General features: G+C 43.7%; 1 long non-coding RNA gene and 8 other non-coding genes across 9 annotated transcripts; 1 reads left to right on the top strand and 8 right to left on the bottom strand.

The window, feature by feature from the left end:
- Window positions 1-1,374: 1,374 nt before the first annotated feature.
- Window positions 1,375-1,445, bottom strand: trnag-gcc (transfer RNA glycine (anticodon GCC)). The gene has a single exon. It is a non-coding gene; the product is annotated as a tRNA-Gly (tRNA).
- Window positions 1,446-2,966: 1,521 nt separating this feature from the next.
- trnag-gcc (transfer RNA glycine (anticodon GCC)) lies at window positions 2,967-3,037 on the bottom strand. Its single transcript has one exon. It is a non-coding gene; the product is annotated as a tRNA-Gly (tRNA).
- Window positions 3,038-3,125: 88 nt separating this feature from the next.
- trnag-gcc (transfer RNA glycine (anticodon GCC)) lies at window positions 3,126-3,196 on the bottom strand. The gene has a single exon. It is a non-coding gene; the product is annotated as a tRNA-Gly (tRNA).
- Window positions 3,197-4,224: 1,028 nt separating this feature from the next.
- On the bottom strand, window positions 4,225-4,295 carry trnag-ccc (transfer RNA glycine (anticodon CCC)). Its single transcript has one exon. It is a non-coding gene; the product is annotated as a tRNA-Gly (tRNA).
- A 565-nt stretch (window positions 4,296-4,860) lies between these two features.
- Window positions 4,861-4,931, bottom strand: trnag-gcc (transfer RNA glycine (anticodon GCC)). The gene has a single exon. It is a non-coding gene; the product is annotated as a tRNA-Gly (tRNA).
- Window positions 4,932-5,178: 247 nt separating this feature from the next.
- trnag-gcc (transfer RNA glycine (anticodon GCC)) lies at window positions 5,179-5,249 on the bottom strand. The gene has a single exon. It is a non-coding gene; the product is annotated as a tRNA-Gly (tRNA).
- A 1,503-nt stretch (window positions 5,250-6,752) lies between these two features.
- trnag-gcc (transfer RNA glycine (anticodon GCC)) lies at window positions 6,753-6,823 on the bottom strand. The gene has a single exon. It is a non-coding gene; the product is annotated as a tRNA-Gly (tRNA).
- Window positions 6,824-10,185: 3,362 nt separating this feature from the next.
- trnag-gcc (transfer RNA glycine (anticodon GCC)) lies at window positions 10,186-10,256 on the top strand. Its single transcript has one exon. It is a non-coding gene; the product is annotated as a tRNA-Gly (tRNA).
- Window positions 10,257-18,241: 7,985 nt separating this feature from the next.
- Window positions 18,242-19,066, bottom strand: LOC141381723 (uncharacterized). Its single transcript, XR_012402355.1, has 2 exons — window positions 18,981-19,066; window positions 18,242-18,883 (listed from the first exon to the last, which is right to left on the bottom strand). It is a non-coding gene; the product is annotated as an uncharacterized lncRNA (long non-coding RNA).
- Window positions 19,067-22,168: the final 3,102 nt, after the last annotated feature.

Raw genomic sequence — 22,168 nt, 5'->3', positions numbered from 1 at the left:
TGGTTCAGATTGGTTTAGAACCGTCCCTCTGCCAAAAACGCCACAGACGTCTGCAAAAGATTGCAGTTCTTGTGGGGTGTGATTGCTGCAAGGCTGTTACCCAGAGCTGGAAGAGTAGCTACACAAAACAGGAAATGCAATGGACAGGAATCAGACCAGGGTCTTCCGTGTGTCAGGCAAGAGATCTACCACTGAACCACTAACGCCTGTTTCACACCGCAAGCGTCAGCAGCGCGTGAGCAGCGCGTGTGTTTTCGGCGTCCATGTTAACAGATTAGAGCTTTCATACCGCACGCAGCAGCAGCGCGTCAGTGCGAGGCGTGAGCGTCGCCGAAGCAGCAGTGCAGCGATAGTTTCGGCGCTGGGTCTATTTTTGACGCGCTGCTCACGCTCAATTAAAGTGACAGTGCATTGACAATGACCTTAACACAATGAATGACAATAAAAAGTAGCAATTTTACCCAATAAATACGTTGATAACGTCAAATGGTATACATATAGTCATTCAAATGAACTTAAAACGATTAAAAACGGCAACATTTATTTAGGCCCGAACTACAAAACCAAATGTAAAACAATTTTAGTATCAGTTTTGCTTAAGTTGCACACTAGTGTTGTAGGAGAGGGGAAATAGAATATTTACGGGATTTGTAGTCCATAGCGAAGTGTATTGTGAGTAGTGTAGTTCGACACGCATACTGGATTATGTGAGCTCGCTGTGTGCTGTGCAGCTGAGCAGAGGAAGAAAGTTTTAATCGGCTTTGTTTTATGTTCACTCGAGTTATTCCTACCGGGAGCTGTTTGCACTGTGAATCTGACAACACGAAAATAAGTAAAAGAATGGCATGAATTGGTTACTTTTGTCCGTCTCATCATCTGCACGAGCATGAATTAATGAGCTGTTATTCTGCCGCTGGACAGATGTTTAAAAGGTGTATTTGAATATAGAGAGACATGGGTAACTAGATAGAATAGACAGAGATAGGTTGATCTCTGCAGCAGCTGCCGAAGAACTGCGCGCTGCAGACGCAGCTGGTGTGAAAGGCAAACGCCTGCGTGCTGCTACTGCTCGACATACGCGCTGCTCACGCGCCGCTGACGCTTGCGGTGTGAAACAGGCGTAATGCTTATATGCTTATGCTGCAGCGCTAGTGGGGTGTGATTGATGCAAGGCTGTTACCCAGAGCTGGAAGAGTAGCAGCAAAAAACAGAAATTGCATTGGCCAGGAATCAGACCCGGGTCTCCAGCGTGGCAGGTGAGAATACTACCACTGAACCACCAATGCTGATATGCTTATACTGTTGTCCTAGTGGGGTGTTATTGCTGCAAGGCTGATACCCATAGCTGGAAGAGTAGCAACACAAAACAGCAGTTGCATTGGCCGGGAATCGAACCCAGGTCTCCCGCGTGGCAGGCGAGAATTCCACCACTGAACCACCAATGCTGACCCATGTTCTTACCTGCCTTTGTGTTGTGTGACTGCTAAAAGGCCGTCAACCAGAGCTGAAACAGGAGCCACACAAAACCACACATGTATTACCCGGAAATCGACTCAAGGTCTCCAGCGTGGCAGGCGAAAATTCTACCACTGAACCCTCAATGCTGATATGCATCTACTGCAGCGCTAATGGGGTGTGATTGTTGCAAGGCTGTTACCCAGAGCTGAAAGAGTAGCAACACAAAACAGGGATTGCATTGGCCGGGAATCTGACCCAGGTCTCCTGCGTGGCAGGCAAGAATTCTACCACTGAACCACCGATGCTGACCAATCTCGTTCCTTGCCATTGTGTTGTCTGAGTGCTAAAAGGCCATCAACCAGAGCTGGAAGGTTAGCAAAACAATATAGGAATTGAATTAGCTGGGAATGGAACCCAGGTCTCCCACGTAACAGGCGAGCATTTCACAAGTGTACCACCAATGCTGATATGCTTACACTGCAGCCCTAGTAGGGTGTGATTGCTGCAAAGCTGTTACCCAGAGCTGGAAGAGTAGCAACACAAAACAGAAATTGGAATGGACGGGAATCGGACCAGGGTCTTCCGCGTGGCAGGCGAGAAAACTACCACTGAACCACCAACGCTGATATGGTTATTCTGCAGCCCTAGTGGGGTGTGATTGATGCAAGGCTGTTTTTCCAGAGCTGGAAGAGTAGCAACACAAAACCACACTTGCATTGGGCGGGAATTGGACCTGGGTCTCCCGCATGGCAGGCTAGAATTCTACCACTGAACCACCAATGCTGATATGCTTATGCTGGATCCCTATTGGGGTGTGATTGCTGCAAGGCTGGTACCCAGAGCTGAAGAGGAATTTCCTTGGAAATTTCCTTGGAATTTCCTTGGCCGGGAATCGGACAAGGGTCTCCTGCGTGGCAGGCGAGAATTCTACCACTGAACCACCAATGCTGTCCCATGTTGATAGTTGTCTTTGTGTTGTGTGCTAAAAGGCTGCCACCCAGAGCTGAAAAAGGAGCCACAAAAAATGCACTTGTTTTAGCCGGTCATCGACTCTAGGTCTGCCGCGTGGTAGGCGAGAACTCTACCACTGAACCACCAATTCTGATATGCTTTTCCTGCAGCCCTAGTGGGGTGTGATTGATGCAAGGCTGTAACCCAGAGCTGGAAGAGTAGTAATACAAAACAGGAATTGCATTGGCCACGAATCGGACCAGGGTCTCCCGCGTGGCAGGCGAGAATTCTACAACTGTACCACCACTGCTGATAAGCTTTTACTGCAGCCCTAGTGGGGTGTGATTGCTGCAAGGCTGATAACCAGAGCTGGAAGAGTAGCAACACAAAACATGAATTGCATTGACCGGGAATTGGACCCGGGTCTCCCGCGAGGGAGGCGAGTATTCTACTACTGAACCACCAATGCTGATATGCTTATGCTACAGCCCTAGTGGGGTGTGATTGCTGCAAGGCTGTTACCCAGAGCTGGAAGAGTAGCAACACAAAACAGCACTTGCATTGGCCGGGAATCGGACCCGGGTCTCCCGCGTGGCAGGCGAGAATTCTACCACTGAACCACCAATGCTGATATGCCTATATTGCAGTCCTAGTGGGGTGTGATTAGTGCAAGGCTGTTACCCAGAGCTGGAAGAGTAGCTACACAAAACAGGAATTGCATTGGCCGGGAATCGGACCCGGGTCTCCCGCGTGGCAGGCGAGAATTCTACCACTGAACCACCAATGCTGATATGGTTTTACTGCAGCCCTAGTGGGGTGTGATTGCTGCAAGGCTGTTACCCAGTGCTGGAAGAGTAACAACCAAAATCAGAAGGTGCATTGGGCGGGAAACGAACCTGGGTCTCCCGCGTGGCAGGCAAGACTTCTACCACTGAACGACCAATGCTGACCCATGTTGAACCTTGCCTTTATGTTGTGTGAGTGCTAAAAGGCCATCAACCAGAGCCACTTAAAACCGCACATTTTAGCCGGGAATCGACTCTAGGTCTCCTACGTGGCAGGCGAGCATTCTACCACTGAACCACCAATGCTGATATGCCTGTTCTGCAGCCCTAGTGGGTTGTGATTGCTGCAAGGCTGTTACCCAGAGCTGGAAGAGTAGCAACACAAAACAGGAAAAGCATTGGCTGGGAATTGGACCCGGGTCTCGCGCGTGGCAGGCAAGGTTTCTACCACTGAACCACCAATGCTGACCCAAGTTCTTCCTTGCCTTTGTGTTGTGTGAGTGCTAAAAGGCCGTCAACCAGAGCTGAAAAAGGAGCCACACAAAACTGCATTACTATTAGCCAGGAATCGACTCAAGGTCTCCCGCATGGCAGGTGAGATTTCTACCCCTGAACCAGCAATGCTGATATGCATATACAGCAGCCCTAGTGGGTTGTGATTGCTGCAAGGCAGTTACCCAGAGCTGGAAGAGTAGCAACACAAAATAGGAATTGGAATGGACGGGAATATGACCAGGGTCTTTCACGGTGGAGGCGAGAAATCTACCACTGAACCACCATTGCTGATATGCTTATTCTTCAGCCCTAGTGGGGTGTGATTGATGCAAGGCTGTTACCCAAAGCTGGAAGAGTAGCAACACAAAACAGCATTTGCATTGGCCGGGAATGGGACCTGGGTCTTCTGTGTGGCAGGCAAGAAATCTACCACTGAACCACCAATGCTGATAAGCTTTTACTGCAGCCCTAGTGGGGTGTGATTGCTGCAAGGCTGATAACCAGAGCTGGAAGAGTAGCAACACAAAACATGAATTGCATTGACCGGGAATCGGACCCGGGTCTCCCACGAGGGAGGCGAGTATTCTACCACTGAACCACCAATGCTGATATGCTTATGCTACAGCCCTAGTGGGGTGTGATTGCTGCAAGGCTGTTACCCAGAGCTGGAAGAGTAGCAACACAAAACAGGAAAAGCATTGGCTGGGAATTGGACCCGGGTCTCACGCGTGGCAGGCAAGGTTTCTACCACTGAACCACCAATGCTGACCCAAGTTCTTCCTTGCCTTTGTGTTGTGTGAGTGCTAAAAGGCCGTCAACCAGAGCTGAAAAAGGAGCCACACAAAACTGCATTACTATTAGCCAGAAATCGACTCAAGGTCTCCCGCGTGGCAGGTGAGATTTCTACCCCTGAACCAGCAATGCTGATATGCAGATACAGCAGCCCTAGTGGGTTGTGATTGCTGCAAGGCAGTTACCCAGAGCTGGAAGAGTAGCAACACAAAATAGGAATTGGACTGGACAGGAATATGACCAGGGTCTTTCACGGTGGAGGCGAGAAATCTACCACTGAACCACCATTGCTGATATGCTTATTCTTCAGCCCTAGTGGGGTGTGATTGATGCAAGGCTGTTACCCAAAGCTGGAAGAGTAGCAACACAAAACAGCACTTGCATTGGCCGGGAATCGGACCCGGGTCTCCCGCGTGGCAGGCGAGAATTCTACCACTGAACCACCAATGCTGATATGCCTATATTGCAGTCCTAGTGGGGTGTGATTACTGCAAGGCTGTTACCCAGAGCTGGAAGAGTAGCTACACAAAACAGGAATTGTAATGGACGGGAATCCGACCATGGTCTTCTGTATGGCAGGCAAGTAATCTACCACTGAACCAACAATGCTAATATGCTTATACTACAGCCCTAGTGGGGTGTGATTGATGCAAGGCTGTTACCCAGAGCTGGAAGAGTAGCAACACAAAACAGGAATTGCATTGGCCGGGAATCGGACCCGGGTCTCCCGCGTGGCAGGCGAGAATTCTACCACTGAACCACCAATGCTGATATGGTTTTACTGCAGCCCTAGTGGGGTGTGATTGCTGCAAGGCTGTTACCCAGTGCTGGAAGAGTAACAACCAAAATCAGAAGGTGCATTGGGCGGGAAACGAACCTGGGTCTCCCGCGTGGCAGGCAAGACTTCTACCACTGAACGACCAATGCTGACCCATGTTGAACCTTGCCTTTATGTTGTGTGAGTGCTAAAAGGCCATCAACCAGAGTCACTCAAAACCGCACGTTTTAGCCGGGAATCGACTCTAGGTCTCCTACGTGGCAGGCGAGCATTCTACCACTGAACCACCAATGCTGATATGCTTGTTCTGCAGCCCTAGTGGGTTGTGATTGCTGCAAGGCTGTTACCAAGAGCTGGAAGAGTAGCAACACAAAACAGGAAAAGCATTGGCTGGGAATTGGACCCGGGTCTCGCGCGTGGCAGGCAAGGTTTCTACCACTGAACCACAAATGCTGACCCAAGTTCTTCCTTGCCTTTGTGTTGTGTGAGTGCTAAAAGGCCGTCAACCAGAGCTGAAAAAGGAGCCACACAAAACTGCATTACTATTAGCCAGGAATCGACTCAAGGTCTCCCGCATGGCAGGTGAGATTTCTACCCCTGAACCAGCAATGCTGATATGCATATACAGCAGCCCTAGTGGGTTGTGATTGCTGCAAGGCAGTTACCCAGAGCTGGAAGAGTAGCAACACAAAATAGGAATTGGAATGGACAGGAATATGACCAGGGTCTTTCACGGTGGAGGCGAGAAATCTACCACTGAACCACCAATGCTGATATGGTTTTACTGCATCCCTAGTGGGGTGTGATTGCTGCAAGGCTGTTACCCAGTGCTGGAAGAGTAACAACCAAAATCAGAAGGTGCATTGGGCGGGAAACGAACCTGGGTCTCCCGCGTGCCAGGCAAGACTTCCACCACTGAACGACCAATGCTGACCCATGTTGTACCTTGCCTTTATGTTGTGTGAGTGCTAAAAGGCCATCAACCAGAGCTTAAACAGGAGCCACTCAAAACCGCACGTTTTAGCCGGGAATCGACTCTAGGTCTCCCACGTGGCAGGCAGGATTCTACCACTGAACCACCAATGCTGATATGCTTGTTCTGCAGCCCTAGTGGGTTGTGATTGCTGCAAGGCTGTCACCCAGAGCTGGAAGAGTAACAACACAAAACAGGAATTGAAATGGACGGGAATCGGACCAGGGTCTTCCGTGTGGCAGGCGAGAAATCTACCACTGAACCACCAACGCTGATATGGTTATTCTGCAGCCCTAGTGGGGTGTGATTGATGCAAGGCTGTTTTTCCAGAGCTGGAAGAGTAGCAACACAAAACCACACTTGCATTGGCCGGGAATTGCACCTGGGTCTCCCGCATGGCAGGCTAGAATTCTACCACTGAACCACCAATGCTGATATGCTTATACTCGATCCCTATTGGGGTGTGATTGCTGCAAGGCTGTTACCCAGAGCTGGAAGAGTAGCAACACAAAACAGGAAATGCATTGGCCGGGAATCGGACCCGGGTCTCCCGCGTGGCAGGCGAGAATTCTTCCACTGAACCACCAATGCTGACCGATGTTGTGTTTTGCCTTTTTGTTTTTCAATTCAATTCAATTCAGCTTTATTTGTATAGCACTTTTACAATGTAAATTGTGTAAAAGCAGCTTCACATAAATGGTCATAGTAACTGGAACAGTGTGGTTCAGGTTTTAGTGTTTAAGTTCAGTTCAGTTTAGCTCAGTTCAGTGTGATTTAATCATTACTGAGAGTTCAAACACTGAAGAGCAAATTCATTGATGCGTAGCTCTACCAATCCTGAACCATGTGAGCCAGTGGCGACAGCGGAGAGGGAAAAAAAACTTCACCTGATGGGAGTGAAGAAAAAAAAACCTTGAGAGAACCAGACTCAGTTGGGCACGACCATTTTAATTTCTCCGCTGGCCAAAAGTCTTGTGCAGAGCTTCATTCGCCGTGGTTTAGGCTGGAAGATGGCCTCAGCGTAGACTCGTCTGTCCCTGGAGCGTCGCTGGAATCAGACTCATGTTCTCCACTCCCCACGACCATCAGCAGCTCAGGATATGGCCTGGTCCCGGATATGGAATCCTTGGCATCATCTCGTCGCTGGTCTTGGATCCAATCAGTAACTCCGCATAATCTGAGGACCTCGGGATGAGTATCCCTAGGTGAAAATAGAGAATAAAGAAAATAATTAGCGTAGCTGCTGTTCATAGTGTATATAAACAAGATGCAGAAGCCTGTGTGGAACCCGCTAGGTGATGCATTGAGTGTATGCTTTACTAAACAGATAGGTCTTTAATCTAGTTTTGAACTGGGAGAGTGTGTCTGAGCCTCGGACGTTATCAGGAAGGCTATTCCAGAGTGTAGGAGCCATGAAAGAGAAGGCTCGATCTCCTTTACTTGATTTTGCTATTCTAGGTACTACCAGAAGCCCTGAATTTTGAGATCTTAAAGAGCGAGTTGGTTTGTAGCGAGACAGAAGGTTGGTTAGATAAACAGGAGCTAGATTATTTAGAGCTTTATAGGTGAGAAGTAATATTTTAAATTCAATACGAAACTTAACAGGCAGCCAGTGTAAGGAGGATAAAATTGGGGTTATATGATCATATTTTCTAGACCTGGTCAGAACTCTGGCTGCTGCATTTTGTACTAATTGAAGTTTGTTAATAGAGGATGCTGGGCAGCCAGCAAATAGAGCATTACAGTAATCCAGTCTCGAAGTCATAAAAGCATGGACTAGCTTTTCTGCATCTGAGATGGATAGCATACTTCGTAATTTAGCGATATTTCTCAGATGAAAGAAGGCAGTTTTTGTGACATGGGATATATGGTTTTCAAAAGTTAGATTGCTGTCTAATATGACACCCAGATCTTTTATAGTAGAGCTAAAACTAACTTTGTATCCCTCTAATTGTAAATTGAGTTGCGAGATCTGCTGTGTGCAAGATTTAGGCCCAATAAGTAATAATTCTGTTTTGTCGAAGTTTAAGAGAAGAAAATTGTTGGCCATCCAGTCTTTGATGTCTTTGATACACTCAGTTAGTTTAGAAAGTTCAGACGTCTCGTCAGGTTTAGTTGAAATATATAATTGAGTATCATCTCATCTGCATAGCAGTGAAAGCTGATCCCATGTCTTCTAATAATGTCTCCCAGAGGTAGCATGTAAACTGTAAACAGTAAAGGGCCTAAAACTGATCCTTGAGGCACCCCATACTTTACTGGGCTGACTTGTGAAGGCTGTCCATTAATATTCACAAACTGGTAGCGGTCAGTTAAGTATGACTTAAACCATTGTAGAGCCTGTCCCTGGACACCTGTAGACTTTAAGCGATTTATGAGGATATTGTGGTCAATGGTATCAAATGCCGCACTAAGATCGAGTAAAACTAATAGCGAGACGCACCCTCGGTCAGCAGCTAAGAGTAAATCATTGGTTATTTTCACTAAGGCGGTTTCTGTACTGTGGTGAGCCCTGAAACCTGACTGAAACACTTCAAAAATATTGTTCGTCTGCAGAGAAGAGCATAATTGAGTGGAAACAACTTTTTCTAGTATTTTAGACATAAATGGAAGATTTGAAATAGGCCTATAGTTAGCTAAGTTGTTGGTGTCTAGTTGCGGTTTCTTAATAATAGGCTTAATAACAGCTAGCTTGTAAGAGTTTGGAACATGGCCTATAGATATAGAAGAGTTGATAATGTTAAGAAGAGGTTCTCCTATAGCAGGTAGCAGCTCTTTCAGTAATTTTGTTGGAATTGAGTCCAGCATACACGTAGCTGGTTTAGAGCTATTTATAATTTTTACTAACTCTTCATGTTCTATGATTTTGAAGCAGTGTAGGTTAATATTATGATTCAATGAAATATATACAGGATTTGGAGTATAAGCCGGTGCAGAAAGTTTGGCATCTCCTATTTTCTGTCTAAAGCCTTCTATTTTATTACTGAAAAAATTCATGAAGTCATCACTACTAATTTGCGGTGGAGTAGTTTGTTCCAAGGATGACCGATTATTTGCTAATTTAGAGATGGTGTTAAATAAAAATCTAGGATTGTTATGATTATTTTCTATCAGTTTGCGCAGGTGCTCAGTCCTGGCAGATTTTAGAGCCTTCCTATAGCTGGACATACTGTCTTTGTACGCAATTCTAAAGACCTCTAAATTAGTTTTTTTCCATTTACAAACCAGGGCGCGGGTTGCTGTTTTGAGCGCACGAGTATGACTATAACAGCCTTGCAGCAATCACACACCACTAGGGCTGCAGTAAAACCATATCAGCATTGGTGGTTCAGTGGTAGAACTCTCGCCTGCCACGCAGTAGACCTTGAGTCGCTTCCCGGCTAATACAAGTGCAGTTTTGAGTGGCTCCTTTTTCAGCTCTGGTTGACAGCCTTTTAGCACTCACACAACACAAAGGCAAAAAGTAACATTGGTCAGCATTGGTGGCTCAGTGGTAGAATTCTCGCCTGCCATGCGGGAGACCCAGATCCGATTCCCGGCCAATGCAATTCCTTTTTTGTGTTGCTACTCTTCCAGCTCTAGGTAACAGCTTTGCAGCAATCACAGCCCACTAGGACAGTAGTATAAGCATATCAGCATTGGTGGTTCAGTGGTAGAATTCTTGCCTGCCACGTGGGAGACCCGGGTCTGATTCCCGGCCAATGCAATTCCTGTTTTGTGTTGCTGCTCTTCCAGCTCTGGGTAACAGCCTTGCATCAATCACACCCCACTAGGGCTGCAGTATAAGCATATCAGCATTGTTGCTTCAGTGGTAGATTTCTTGCCTGCCACACAGAAGACCGTGGTCCGATTCCCGTCCATTACAATTCCTGTTTTGTGTAGCTACTCTTCCAGCTCGTGGTAACAGCCTTGCAGTAATCACACCCCACTAGGGCTGCAATATAAGCATATCAGCATTGGTGGTTCAGTGGTAGAATTCTCGCCTGCCACGCGGGAGACCCGGGTCCGATTCCCGGCCAATGCAGGTGCTATTTTGTGTTGCTACTCTTCCAGCTTTGGGTAACAGCCTTGCATCAATCACACCCCACTAGGGCTGCAGAATAAGCATATCAGCAATGGTGGTTCAGTGGTAGATTTCTCGCCTCCCCCGTGAAAGACCCTGGTCAGATTCCCATCCAATCCAATACCTATTTTGTGTTGCTACTCTTCCAGCTCTGGGTAACAGCCTTGCACCAATCACAACCCACTAGGGCTGCAGTATAAGCATATCAGCATTGCTGGTTCAGAGGTAGAAATCTCGCCTGCCACGCGGGAGACCTTGAGTCGATTCCTGGCTAATACAAATGCAGTTTTGTGTGGCTCCTTTTTCAGCTCTGGTTGACGGCCTTTTTGCACTCACACAACACAAAGGTAAGAAAGAACATGGGTCAGCATTGGTGGTTCAGTGGTAGAAGTCTTTCCTGCCACGCGCGAGACCTGTGTCCAATTCCCAGCCAATGCAATTACTTTTTTTGTGTTGCTACTCTTCCAGCTCTGGGTATCAGCCTTGCAGAAATCACACCCCACTAGGGCTGCAGGAAAAGCATATCAGAATAGGTGGTTCAGTGGTAGAATTCTCGCCTGCCACGCGGCAGACCTAGAGTCGATTCCAGGCTAAAACAAGTGCATTTTTTTGTGGCTCCTTTTTCAGCTATGGGTGGCGGCCTTTTAGCACTCACACAACACAAAGGCAACTATCAACATGGGACAGCATTGGTGGTTCAGTGGTAGAATTCTCGCCTGCCACACGGGAGACCCTGGTCCGATTCCCGGCCAAGGCAATTCTTCTTCTGTGTTGCTACTCTTCCAGCCTTTTAGCACTCAGACCCCACTAGGACAACAGTATGAGCATATCAGCATTGGTGGTTCAGTGGTAGTATTCTCACCTGCCACGCCGGAGACTCCGGTCTGATTCCTGGCCAATGCAATTTCTGTTTTTTGCTGCTACTCTTCCAGCTCTGGGTAACAGCCTTGCATCAATCACACCCCACTAGCGCTGCAGTATAAGCATATAAGCATTGGTGGCTCAGTGGTAGATTTCTTTCCTGCCACACGGAAGACCCTGGTCTGATTCCCGTCCATTGCAATTCCTGTTTTGTGTAGCTACTCTTCCAGCTCTGGGTAACAGCCTTGCAGCAATCACACCCCACTAGGGCTGCAGTATAAACTTATGAGCATTGGTGGTTCAGTGGTAGAATTCTCGCCTGCCACGTGGGAGATCTGCGTCTGATTCCCGGCCAATGCAAGTGCTATTTTGTGTTGCTACTCTTCCAGCTCTGGGTAACAGCCTTGCATCAATCACACCCCACTAGGGCTGTAGCAGCCCTTCAGCTTTCAAAGAATAGGCAGAGAGTTTTTGACGGGTGCATTTAAAAAGGTTTACTTGGATGCAATAAAGTTCATCACATAAATCATCGTCTCAGTTCTTTGTTGTATACACAGAAGCATCAAAAGACCAAAGGCACCAAAAGCACCAAAGCACCGTAAAACTAGAGAAAACAAACAACATAGAAAAATAAACAACAAACATTTACAAAACATCTAACATTTACCAAATAAATCAAACAATAAACAAAACATACCTCGCTCTGCTTGCCGAAGGGACACTAAAAGCTCAAGGCATTCTTCCGAGCTGTACCTGTTAGCTCGTGAACAAACGTGAATTGCTCTTACTCTGCTTTGTCTCACTTAAATCCTATTAGTCTAGAGTGCCCTCCTGTGGTGACTCCAAGTAGGGCAAGCAAAGCGAGTGCATTAAATCATGGGCAGTTACACTCCCACCAAATCATGATATGAATCAAACAAACAAAACAAATATCATACATGATTTTAACTTCAAATTTAACTCACAAAATAAATCCACATACAAATTTAACATTATTTGTCTGATGCAAGAAAGTTGCAACTAATCACTCTCAACTATAACAACCAATTTTTGGATTGGTCGCTCAATAACTGAATGTGAAGAATGGTGCCCCAACCCCGTTTTCTGTTTTTGTTCTCCTGTTTGAACTTTAACGCGTCTAACAAGGCCATCGTTACCTGGAAAAACCTCAACAACCCTACCTAACTGCCATTTGTTTCTAGGAAGCATGTCATCTTTAATGATTACAATGTCATTTACTTTAAGATTACGTCGAGGTACGTGCCACTTCTGTCTTGTGGATATATTCAGGAGATATTCCCTTTTCCAACGACTCCAAAACTGTTCAATCAAGTACTGAACCCTGCGCCACCTTTTTGTAGCATACACGTCTTCCTTTAGAAACTTCCCTGGGGGAGGAAGAGCAGTCTCGGATTTCATTAAAACAAGATGATTAGGAGTTAAAGGTTCTAGTGATTTTGGGTCGTTTATTCCATCCACAGTTAATGGTCGACTATTAACAATAGCCATCGCTTCATAAAACAATGTTCTTAGAGAAGAGTCATCCAGTCTACCAGGGCACAAAGAAAGAGTAGAATTCAGCACATTACGCACAGTCCTAATTTGGCGTTCCCAGACACCTCCTGAGTGACTAGCTGAGGCAGCATTAAAGATAAACTCACACTGATTTTCCGCAAGATATCTCTCCAGTGTTTTGACATCGCATTCCTTAAGAGCCTGTTTGAATTCATTTCTAGCTCCTACAAAGTTTGTACCACAGTCGCAATAAAGTTGACGAACAGCTCCTCGCAGACTTATGAAACATCTCAAAGCATTAATGAACATGTCTGTTGATAGGTCTTCAAGCATTTCAATGTGGACTGCTCGTGATGAAAGGCAAGTGAAAAGAAGGCCGTACCTTTTGTACTCCTTTCGTCCCTTTTTTATAATAAATGGACCAAAACAATCCATACCCGTGTAGCAGAACGGGGAAGAGGCTTCAGTACGTTCTTTTGGAAGTTCTGCCATTTGTTGTTCTTCCACTGGTCGCCTGAGTTTCCGACATTGAACGCAATTGTAGATTAACTTAGCAACCGACTTACTGCCACCAATAATCCAAAATCCATGTGTCCTGAGTTCCATAAGCGTTTGGGACCTTCCTTGATGGCAAATTTTGCTGTGATAGTGTTTTAGAATAAGGTTGGTAATGTGGCTCTCTTTGGGCAAAATTAATGGATGTTTAACCTCTTCGCTAAGAGATGATCCTTTCAACCTTCCTCCAACACGAAGACCATTTTTCAAGATGGGATCCAGGTGGAAAAGTGAACTGGACTTCTGAAGAGCCTTACCTCCTTGGATTGTTTGGATTTCTTGGGAGAAGGCTCGTTCTTGAATAAGTTTAATCACAGCCTGTAATGCACACTTGCGTTCTTCAACGGTGACAATATCCTTAAGACATTTCTTCCTTAATGCTAGCCTTTTTATTCGAGCAACAACATTGATTAGAGTTCTCAGGGAAGAGAAGTGGCCAAATCGATCAAGGAAGTTAGCAGTATCACTAATTTTAGTCAGCCGTACCTGTACAAGTTTGACTTCAGGATCTCCTACTAGTAATTTAGTTGAAGTGTTTGGAGCTGGACACACTTCTTGGTCCCATAAAAATGTAGGTCCAGTCATCCAGTTAGTAGATCTCAACTCTGAAATGAGTAAACCTCTAGAGGCATGGTCAGCAGGATTTTGAGATGTGTTGACATGATACCACTGGCTTGTATTTGTAATTACCTTGATCAATTGAACACGATTAGCGACAAACACGTGAAACCTTCTTGCTTCATTGTTGAGATATGCAAGAACAACTTGTGAATCAGACCAAAAGAACTCTTGATCGATCATCATTTGCAGTTCAGCTTTTAGCAAAACACTCAGTCTAGCAGAAACCACCGCAGCAGCCAATTCCAGTCTTGGAATACTCTTGATTTTTATAGGTGCCACTCGAGCCTTGGCCATTACTAGGCAACAATGCACTTCATTTTTGTCACTCTTGACTCTTAAGTAGGAACATGCACCATAACCAAGGTTGCTTGCATCTGAGAAATGATGCAACTCTGTCAACACAATCTTACTAAAGGACGAAGGATAGTAACATCTTGGAACAGTAAAATCTTTCAAGTCCTGGAGACTATTTTTCCACTCCTCCCACCGTGGAATTAAGTAATCAGGGAGAGAATCGTCCCATTCCATATTTCTCTGACAGAGCTCCTGCAAAATGTACTTTCCCTTCAAAAGGAAAGGAGCAACAAATCCAATGGGATCGTATAAGGAAGATACAATTGACAAGATACCTCGACGTGTTGCAGGCTGATCTTTAAGTTGAGTGTTGAAACTGAATGTGTCATCCTTTGTAGACCACTGTATGCCAAGAACATGCCCAGATGATTCAGGAGTCAAATTTAGTGGCTTAGAAGAAACCGCCCACTCTGACGAATCCACACAGCGCAAGACATCTTTCTCATTTGAGTTAAACTTATGGAGACGTAACCCTCCAAGCTTGCACAGGGTTTTAGCTTCTGCAATCAAATCTTTAGCTTCCTGTATAGATGGAACTGAAATTAAGCCATCATCCACATAAAAGTTATTATTCACAAATGAAGAGGCTTCAGAATACTCAGATTTGTACTTCTCTGCGAGATACTTCAGGCCAAAGTTCGCACACCCAGGAGATGAAGCTGCACCAAAAAGATGCACAGTCATTCTATATTCAATGGGCTCTTCTTTTAAATCCCCATTCTTCCCCCATAGGAATCTTAAATAATCTCTCTCTTCAGGGGGGACATGAAATTGATGAAACATCTTTTCAATGTCACATGTCACAGCAACGGCTTCCTTCCTGAATCTACAAAGTACTCCCACCAGAGAATTAATCAAATCTGGACCAGTAAGAAGAGTATCGTTAAGAGATATGCCACAGAATTTTGATGAGCAATCAAATACTACTCTTAACTTGTCTGGCTTGTGAGGGTGGTAAACTCCATGATGTGGTATATACCAAGCTGTTTCTTTATCAGGTAATACTGGAGCAATCTCTGCATCTCCCTTGTTGAGCATTTCTTCCATAAAAATCTTGTAATTCTCATGGTACTGTTGATTTGACCTTAACTTCTTACCTAAATGCTGCAGACGTAATAAAGCCAGCCTCTTGTTGTTAGGGAGTGAAGGTGGATTACTGCTCTTGAAAGGAAGAGGTAACTGAAAATGTCCATCTTCTTTATGCTTGATGTTATCACTGAGATAACGAATAAAGCGGACATCTTCCTGTGACACATATTTGTCTTCATAACTTTTCTCATTAAAGTCACACTCCAAAACTTTCAAGACATCATTAGCTGTTGGAACTCTCATTTCTTTCACAGACACTCGATGAACAAAATTTTACTTCCTTGTCTGTCTAAGTGGGGATTACAAAGACCGATAATGCTCCAGCCCAGCGCGGTTTTCTGTGCAAAAGGCTCATTTTCCTTACCGATTATGACCTCTAGGGGAGCCAACGCTGAAGGGCAGTCATATCCAATCAATAGTCCTATATCACAACTCTGAAGTGGTGGCATTTCATTGGCTATGTGCTTAAGATGAGACCAGCATAATGCAGTTTTCTTCGTTGGAATGTGAGCTTTATCCACAGGAATGAAATCACACGTATACACTTGAGGTATTTGGATACATTTCCCACCTTGAAGTCCTCGGATTCGCAGACCACTAACCTTGTTACTTGAAGTAATCGTGTCTGTAGTTGTCATAGTACTGAGTTTCAGCTTCACCGCTTGACTGCTCACTTGCAGCTCATCAATAAAATCCTTCAAAATAAAGCTCGTGTCACTTTGTGTATCGAGTAAGGCATAGGTAAGGATCTCATTTTGTGGCTCTTCTACTGTGGAGATAAACACTGGAACAATACTAGAAGTAGCAGAGACATGTTGTGTTACTGCATAAGACATTGCCCTTTGGCCCTCTTGACTTGTATATGCTTCTGAAGTAATATCTGCTTGGGATACCTCTGAATGTTTGCGTTTATCTTCGTGCAGACAAGTTGGATGACGCAGTCCACATGTTCCACAAATATGCCGTTTCCTACAGTCCCTAAAAATATGCCCTCTTCTCAAGCATCCAAAACACATGCGATTTTCACGAATGAAAGATCTTTTATCATCCATGGGCTTCTCTGCAAAGATAGGACATTTGACAATACTATGCATTTCACTCTTACACACAGAACATGGTGATGTTACCTTGAATTCTGGTCTTGAATCTTTTACTTGAGCCTTAATATTGAAAGCTTTTGCTCTTTTCAGATACTTTTCATCTGGAACCTTTGAACTGGCTAGCAGTGGAGAAGTGAAAGGGTTGCAAGCTATCTTTGATTCCTTCTTCAAGAATTCAGCAAATTGCTTAAAACTTGGATAGTCTCCTGTCATATCCAACTCTTCAACAACAATTCTGTTCCATTTACGGACAATCCATTCTGGCAACTTCTTAAGCAACTTGTAATTTTCCTCACAATCATTCAAGATGGACAAACCTTTGACTTGTGGAATAGCTTCAACACAACCTTGCAAGAAATCACTGAACTCTCTCAAGGAAAATGGATCGTTTACTCCCACCTTGGGCCATCTCATGAGTCTCTCTCGAAAAGCACGCTGAATAATGAATGGGTTTCCATACCTCTCCTCCAAGACTCTCCAAGCACCCTGATATGTATCATCCGAGTTCTTATAAAAGAACCCTTCTACGGCCTTACGAGCTTCTCCTGCAAGATAGGTTTTTAAATAGAACATTTTCTCACTTGCTGGGATGGATTTACAATCAATGAGTGCTGTGAAGGACATTTTCCATTCAATAAACTTCAGAGGATCGCCATTAAAAGTGGTTGGTTCTGGAACAGGTAAACGACTTATACTTAAGGAGTTCACTAATGCTTGAGCTAAATTCTCAGTCTCTTTAGTTTTCCTTTCTTCTTGAAATGTTTGTGAAGGTAATGGATTTATCACAGGATTACGTTGAGGTTTGTTAGAAGCTTTTCTTCGTTCAGGATAAATGACATTTCCGGTCTCGTCGTCTTCCAAACTGCTCTCTTCAAGACAACTTTCTACATTGTTATAAGCTTTAACTCGAGCTGCAGCTATGTTGACATCTTTTTCTGCTTGTAACAATTGCAATTTTGCTTTTTCTTCTTCTAACTTGGAGCGCATTTCAATTTCTTTCTGTTTAATATCCGCTAACATTCTTGCTTCTTCCAGCTTCCAGTCATTCTCCAGTTTAACTAGTCGAGCTTGCTGATTGGAAATTTCTTGAATGGCCCTTTTCTGCTCTACTTTAGCCGCAAGTTCTGCCTCTGCATCAGCTCGTTTACTTGAAGCTTCAGAGGAAGTTTCTGAGACAGCTGACAAACTTTCTACAGTCTGTGACGATACTGAGATAATGGTCTCTGTATTGGTACAACCAAATATAGACTCATACTCCTCTTTGTTCAATATCTGCCTAACTCTCTCTTTAACTACTTCCCTTTTTTGAATGACATCAACAGTTTCTATTCGTTTGCTCACCAAATCACAAATTTCTGTACTCAATATGGAACAAACATCTACTCTTCTTACAATCTCTGGAGTAGCAGTTTGATTACGCAGTAATGGGGCATAATGTTGAGTGACAACATCCTGACTAGTTTGAATGTCTTTCAAAATTTGCTCAAGCTCTTCACATGTGCATAAGGCTTTTAATTTAAATCTAATTTCTTTAGCTGTCTGCTTCCAGGAAGTATAAGCTTTATTAAAGGCTTTCTCGTGCTTTTTTGTCTCTTGTTTTTGCATTTCTAAACCCTTTTCTGTGGGATTTCTTTTTCGAGAGCTTGATCTTGATCTAACCTGTTGCATTTCTGTTGTACTATTCAGATCTTTATCAAGAACTGACCTTTGACTTGCTTGTGCCGCCATTTGCTCCGCTGTGTCGTCCATTTTGTCTGTCTACAACTTAAATCAGCAACCTGCTTACATCAGACAAATTTAAACACCTAAAATATTATAGCAAAGGTAATAAGTCAAAATCACATGTGCAACAACAGTATAAACTCTTAAGACTTTAAGCACTTTAAAATTGCAAACATTTGTCTAATACATGCATCATGAATATAAGCCCAACATTACACAAACACCTTGAAGCATGAGCACTTAAATCATTAGTCACTCCTTATTCTCAAACTTCAATTACTGCATACAAATTCAACAAAGCATACAAATATAAATCCCTTTTTTTTCTTTAAAAGTTGCAATTATCCCAAAAGTAATAAATAGATAAATATTTTTCCTTTTCTTGTACCTCTGAGTCCACAACGTTTGTTTGCAGTCACCTTTCAGTCTTTCATGAAGAGTTTTCCCAGTTAACCGTGTAAAGTCGCCGTCCTAGTGTAGATTCAGTCTGTTGTAGATACCATGCAGTGCCACAGACGAGATGAAGGCTTGTAACATGACACTCATGTGATGAATCACCAACGGGATGCAAACGCCATGTGTAGCAGCGAGTTTTACTGTAGCAGCCCTTCAGCTTTCAAAGAATAGGCAGAGAGTTTTTGACGGGTGCATTTAAAAAGGTTTACTTGGATGCAATAAAGTTCATCACATAAATCATCGTCTCAGTTCTTTGTTGTATACAGAGAAGCATCAAAAGACCAAAGGCACCAAAAGCACCAAAGCACCGTAAAACTAGAGAAAACAAACAAACAACATAGAAAAATAAACAACAAACATTTACAAAACATCTAACATTTACCAAATAAATCAAACAATAAACAAAACATACCTCGCTCTGCTTGCCGAAGGGACACTAAAAGCTCAAGGCATTCTTCCGAGCTGTACCTGTTAGCTCGTGAACAAACGTGAATTGCTCTTACTCTGCTTTGTCTCACTTAAATCCTATTAGTCTAGAGTGCCCTCCTGTGGTGACTCCAAGTAGGGCAAGCAAAGCGAGTGCATTAAATCATGGGCAGTTACAAGGGCTGCAGCTTAAACATATCAGCATTGGTTGTTCATTGGTAGATTTCTTGCCTGCCACGCGGAAGACCGTAGTCCGATTCTCGTCCATTCCAAATCCTGTTTTGTGTTGCTACTCTTCCAGCTCTGGGTAACAGCTTTGCAGCAATCACACCCCACTGGGTCTTCCGTATAAGCATATCAGCATTGGTGGGCCAGTGGTAGAGTTCTCGCCTCCCACGCGGGAGACCTGGGTCTGGTTCCCAGCCAATGCAATTCTAGTTTCGTGTAGCTGCTCTTCCAGCTCTGGGTATCAGCCTTGCAGCAATCACACCCCACTAGGACAGCAGAATAAGCATATCAGTATTGGTGGTTCAGTGGTAGAATTCTCCCCTGCCACGCTGGAGACCCCCGTCTGATTCCCGGCCATTGCAATTCCTGTTTTGTGTTGCTATTCTTCCAGCTCTGGGTATCAGCATTGCAGAAATCACACCCCACTAGGGCTGCAGTATAAGCATATCAGCATTGGTGGTTCAGTGGTAGAATTCTCGCCTGCCACGCGGTAGACCTAAAGTCGATTCCTGGCTAATACAAGTGTGCGTTTGTGTGGCTCATTTTCAACCTCTGGTTGACGGCCTTTTAGCACTCACACAACACAAAGGCAAAAAACAACATCGGTCAGCATTGGTGGTTCAGTGGTAGAATTCTCGCCTGCCATGCGGGAGACCCGGGTCCCATTCCTGGCCAATGCAATTCCTGTTTAATGTTGCTACTCTTCCAGCTTATCAAGCAAGTTTTTACGCAGCGGATGCCCTTTCAGCCGCAACCCATGTCTGGAAAAAACACACACACACACACACACTAAAGACAATCTAGCCTATCCAATTCACCTGTACCACATGTCTTTGGACTGTGGTGGAAACTGGAGCACCCTGAGGAAACCCACGTGAATGAAGGGAGAACATGCAAACTCCACACAGAAACACCAACTGAACCAAGGCTTGAACCAGTGACCTTCTTGCTGTGAGGCGACAGCACTACCTACTGCGCCACTGCTTCACCCAGCATAAAAATGTACATACATAAATCACAATTTAAATGGACAAATAAATATATATGTTTAAATTGTGTTTTTAACCCCCTGGGGTCGAAGACAGCGTATACGCATTCTGACAAGTTTTTACCTCATTGAGCTGAAATGAACCTAAATTACACTTTCAGTTTTGATCGTAAAGATAAGATCAATACATCAATCGAATCTGTTAGGTGTCTACTTTTAAATGTGTACACTCACAACAAAAACAAATGTGTGTGCTTTTGCAAATCAAGGATAATAAACAGTGTAGGCATTCTGTCTTTTCTCTCTCCGTGAACTGTTTTTAGAAACGTGTCAGCAAAATGCGCTGAAACTCCGCGAAAACAATACACCCAGACACGAGACACATATCTTTATAAAGCTTGAAGTGTCTACTTTTAAACGCAGCTATGCATGTTGAAAACAAATATTGTTTGATAAAGTAATCAGTATGAAAGCAACGCTATGTCTAGCTTCTCAGTCTGAGCTCATTAGAGGTATTGCGACCACGCCCACGAAGCTTTGACATTACAAACAGCCTGCATGAGGAGCGCGCAACAGTAGACTGTGTCAGGAAAAACACGTCATTAAAATGAACTGAAACTCAGCAAATACTCGACAAAGAAACATGTGAGATGTTTCTAAAGAAAGCTTGATATGTCTACTTTTGCATTAACCAATATAAGTCGAAAACAAATAATCTTTCAAGTAATTCGTATAAAAGTAATGGCAGGTACTGATTCTCCTGTCGCCTCATTACAGCGAACGTGATCCCACCCGCAGTGTAGGCACATTTCATATGGAAATTAACTGAGGTGAGCCAGGTGATAATGTAAACGCTCCCCGAGACATGGCATCAAACGACAAGCTTTATTATAGTTACTTATTTTGTTTGAACGATGGCATGCTACACGGGTGAAGAAGCACAATATAAAAATAATATAAAAATAAACACAATATAAAAATAAAAATATATAAATAAACTTATTTTTTCTCAGATTCTTTCTTGAAACTCTTAGTCACATACCTGTCTGATGGCTCATTATGCAGGTCTTTGTCTTCTCTGGTGTTACTCACTGCATAGTAATGATAGTTCACGCCTTCTCGCATAAACTATTTTCACACAGAAAGTGACTTAGAAATTTTAATTCATAGAATTGGTTTTTTGTGAGTAAGTGAACAAGATGATTCTCACATCATTTTGAAGCAAAAACACTAGACTACCAGATCCAGTTCTCAAAAGTCTTGTGCACAAATGTTCTCTGTGTGTTTCACGGCCTTGTTTCAGGGATTTCAATATTTTAGTTTTTCACTAAACACGCATAAACGTTTCTTTCTCAAAAACACAAACACATACAAACATGCTGCTTAGGTATTATTGTAGCCCAACTTGTGCTGTTTACAGTGTTATCACACATTAGCCATTAAAATGTTTTTAAGATACTGAAAACAACACAAATGTCAGTGCATGTCAAAACTTCTCCAGAGCCCCAAAACACCCTCAGACCCCAGATGGTTAAAAGTCATTTAATTAGGCAATAAAACAATGCATTACAAAAACATTTTAAATGTATAAATAAATAGACACTTTTATTACTGTATTTTTATTTAATTCATGTTTTAAAGGCTGATTAATCAAACAGTAAAAAATTGTATTAATAAATCACAAAACACATTTTAAACAGCTTTTTAAATAAGCATTTGGCAAATGCTTTTCTCCCTATTTGCCGCTTGGTTTTCTTTTTCTTTTGCCACATGCTTTTCTCAAATTAAAAATAAATCAAGTTAAAAATGGCTTTGCTGTAATGAGCTATTGTTTTCCTCTGTTAGAAAAAAAAGACAGTTAACAGTTTTATCTAGATTAAATGATTGTGGTGATAAAGATTTTCTTGAAGATATAGAACAAAATGAACTTCGTATTTTGCCATCAGAGTTGGATGACT

Source organism: Danio rerio, chromosome 4 (genome assembly GCF_049306965.1).
Source record: "Danio rerio strain Tuebingen ecotype United States chromosome 4, GRCz12tu, whole genome shotgun sequence".
NCBI lineage: Eukaryota > Metazoa > Chordata > Actinopteri > Cypriniformes > Danionidae > Danio > Danio rerio.
This window is presented reverse-complemented; position numbering and strand designations above follow the sequence as displayed.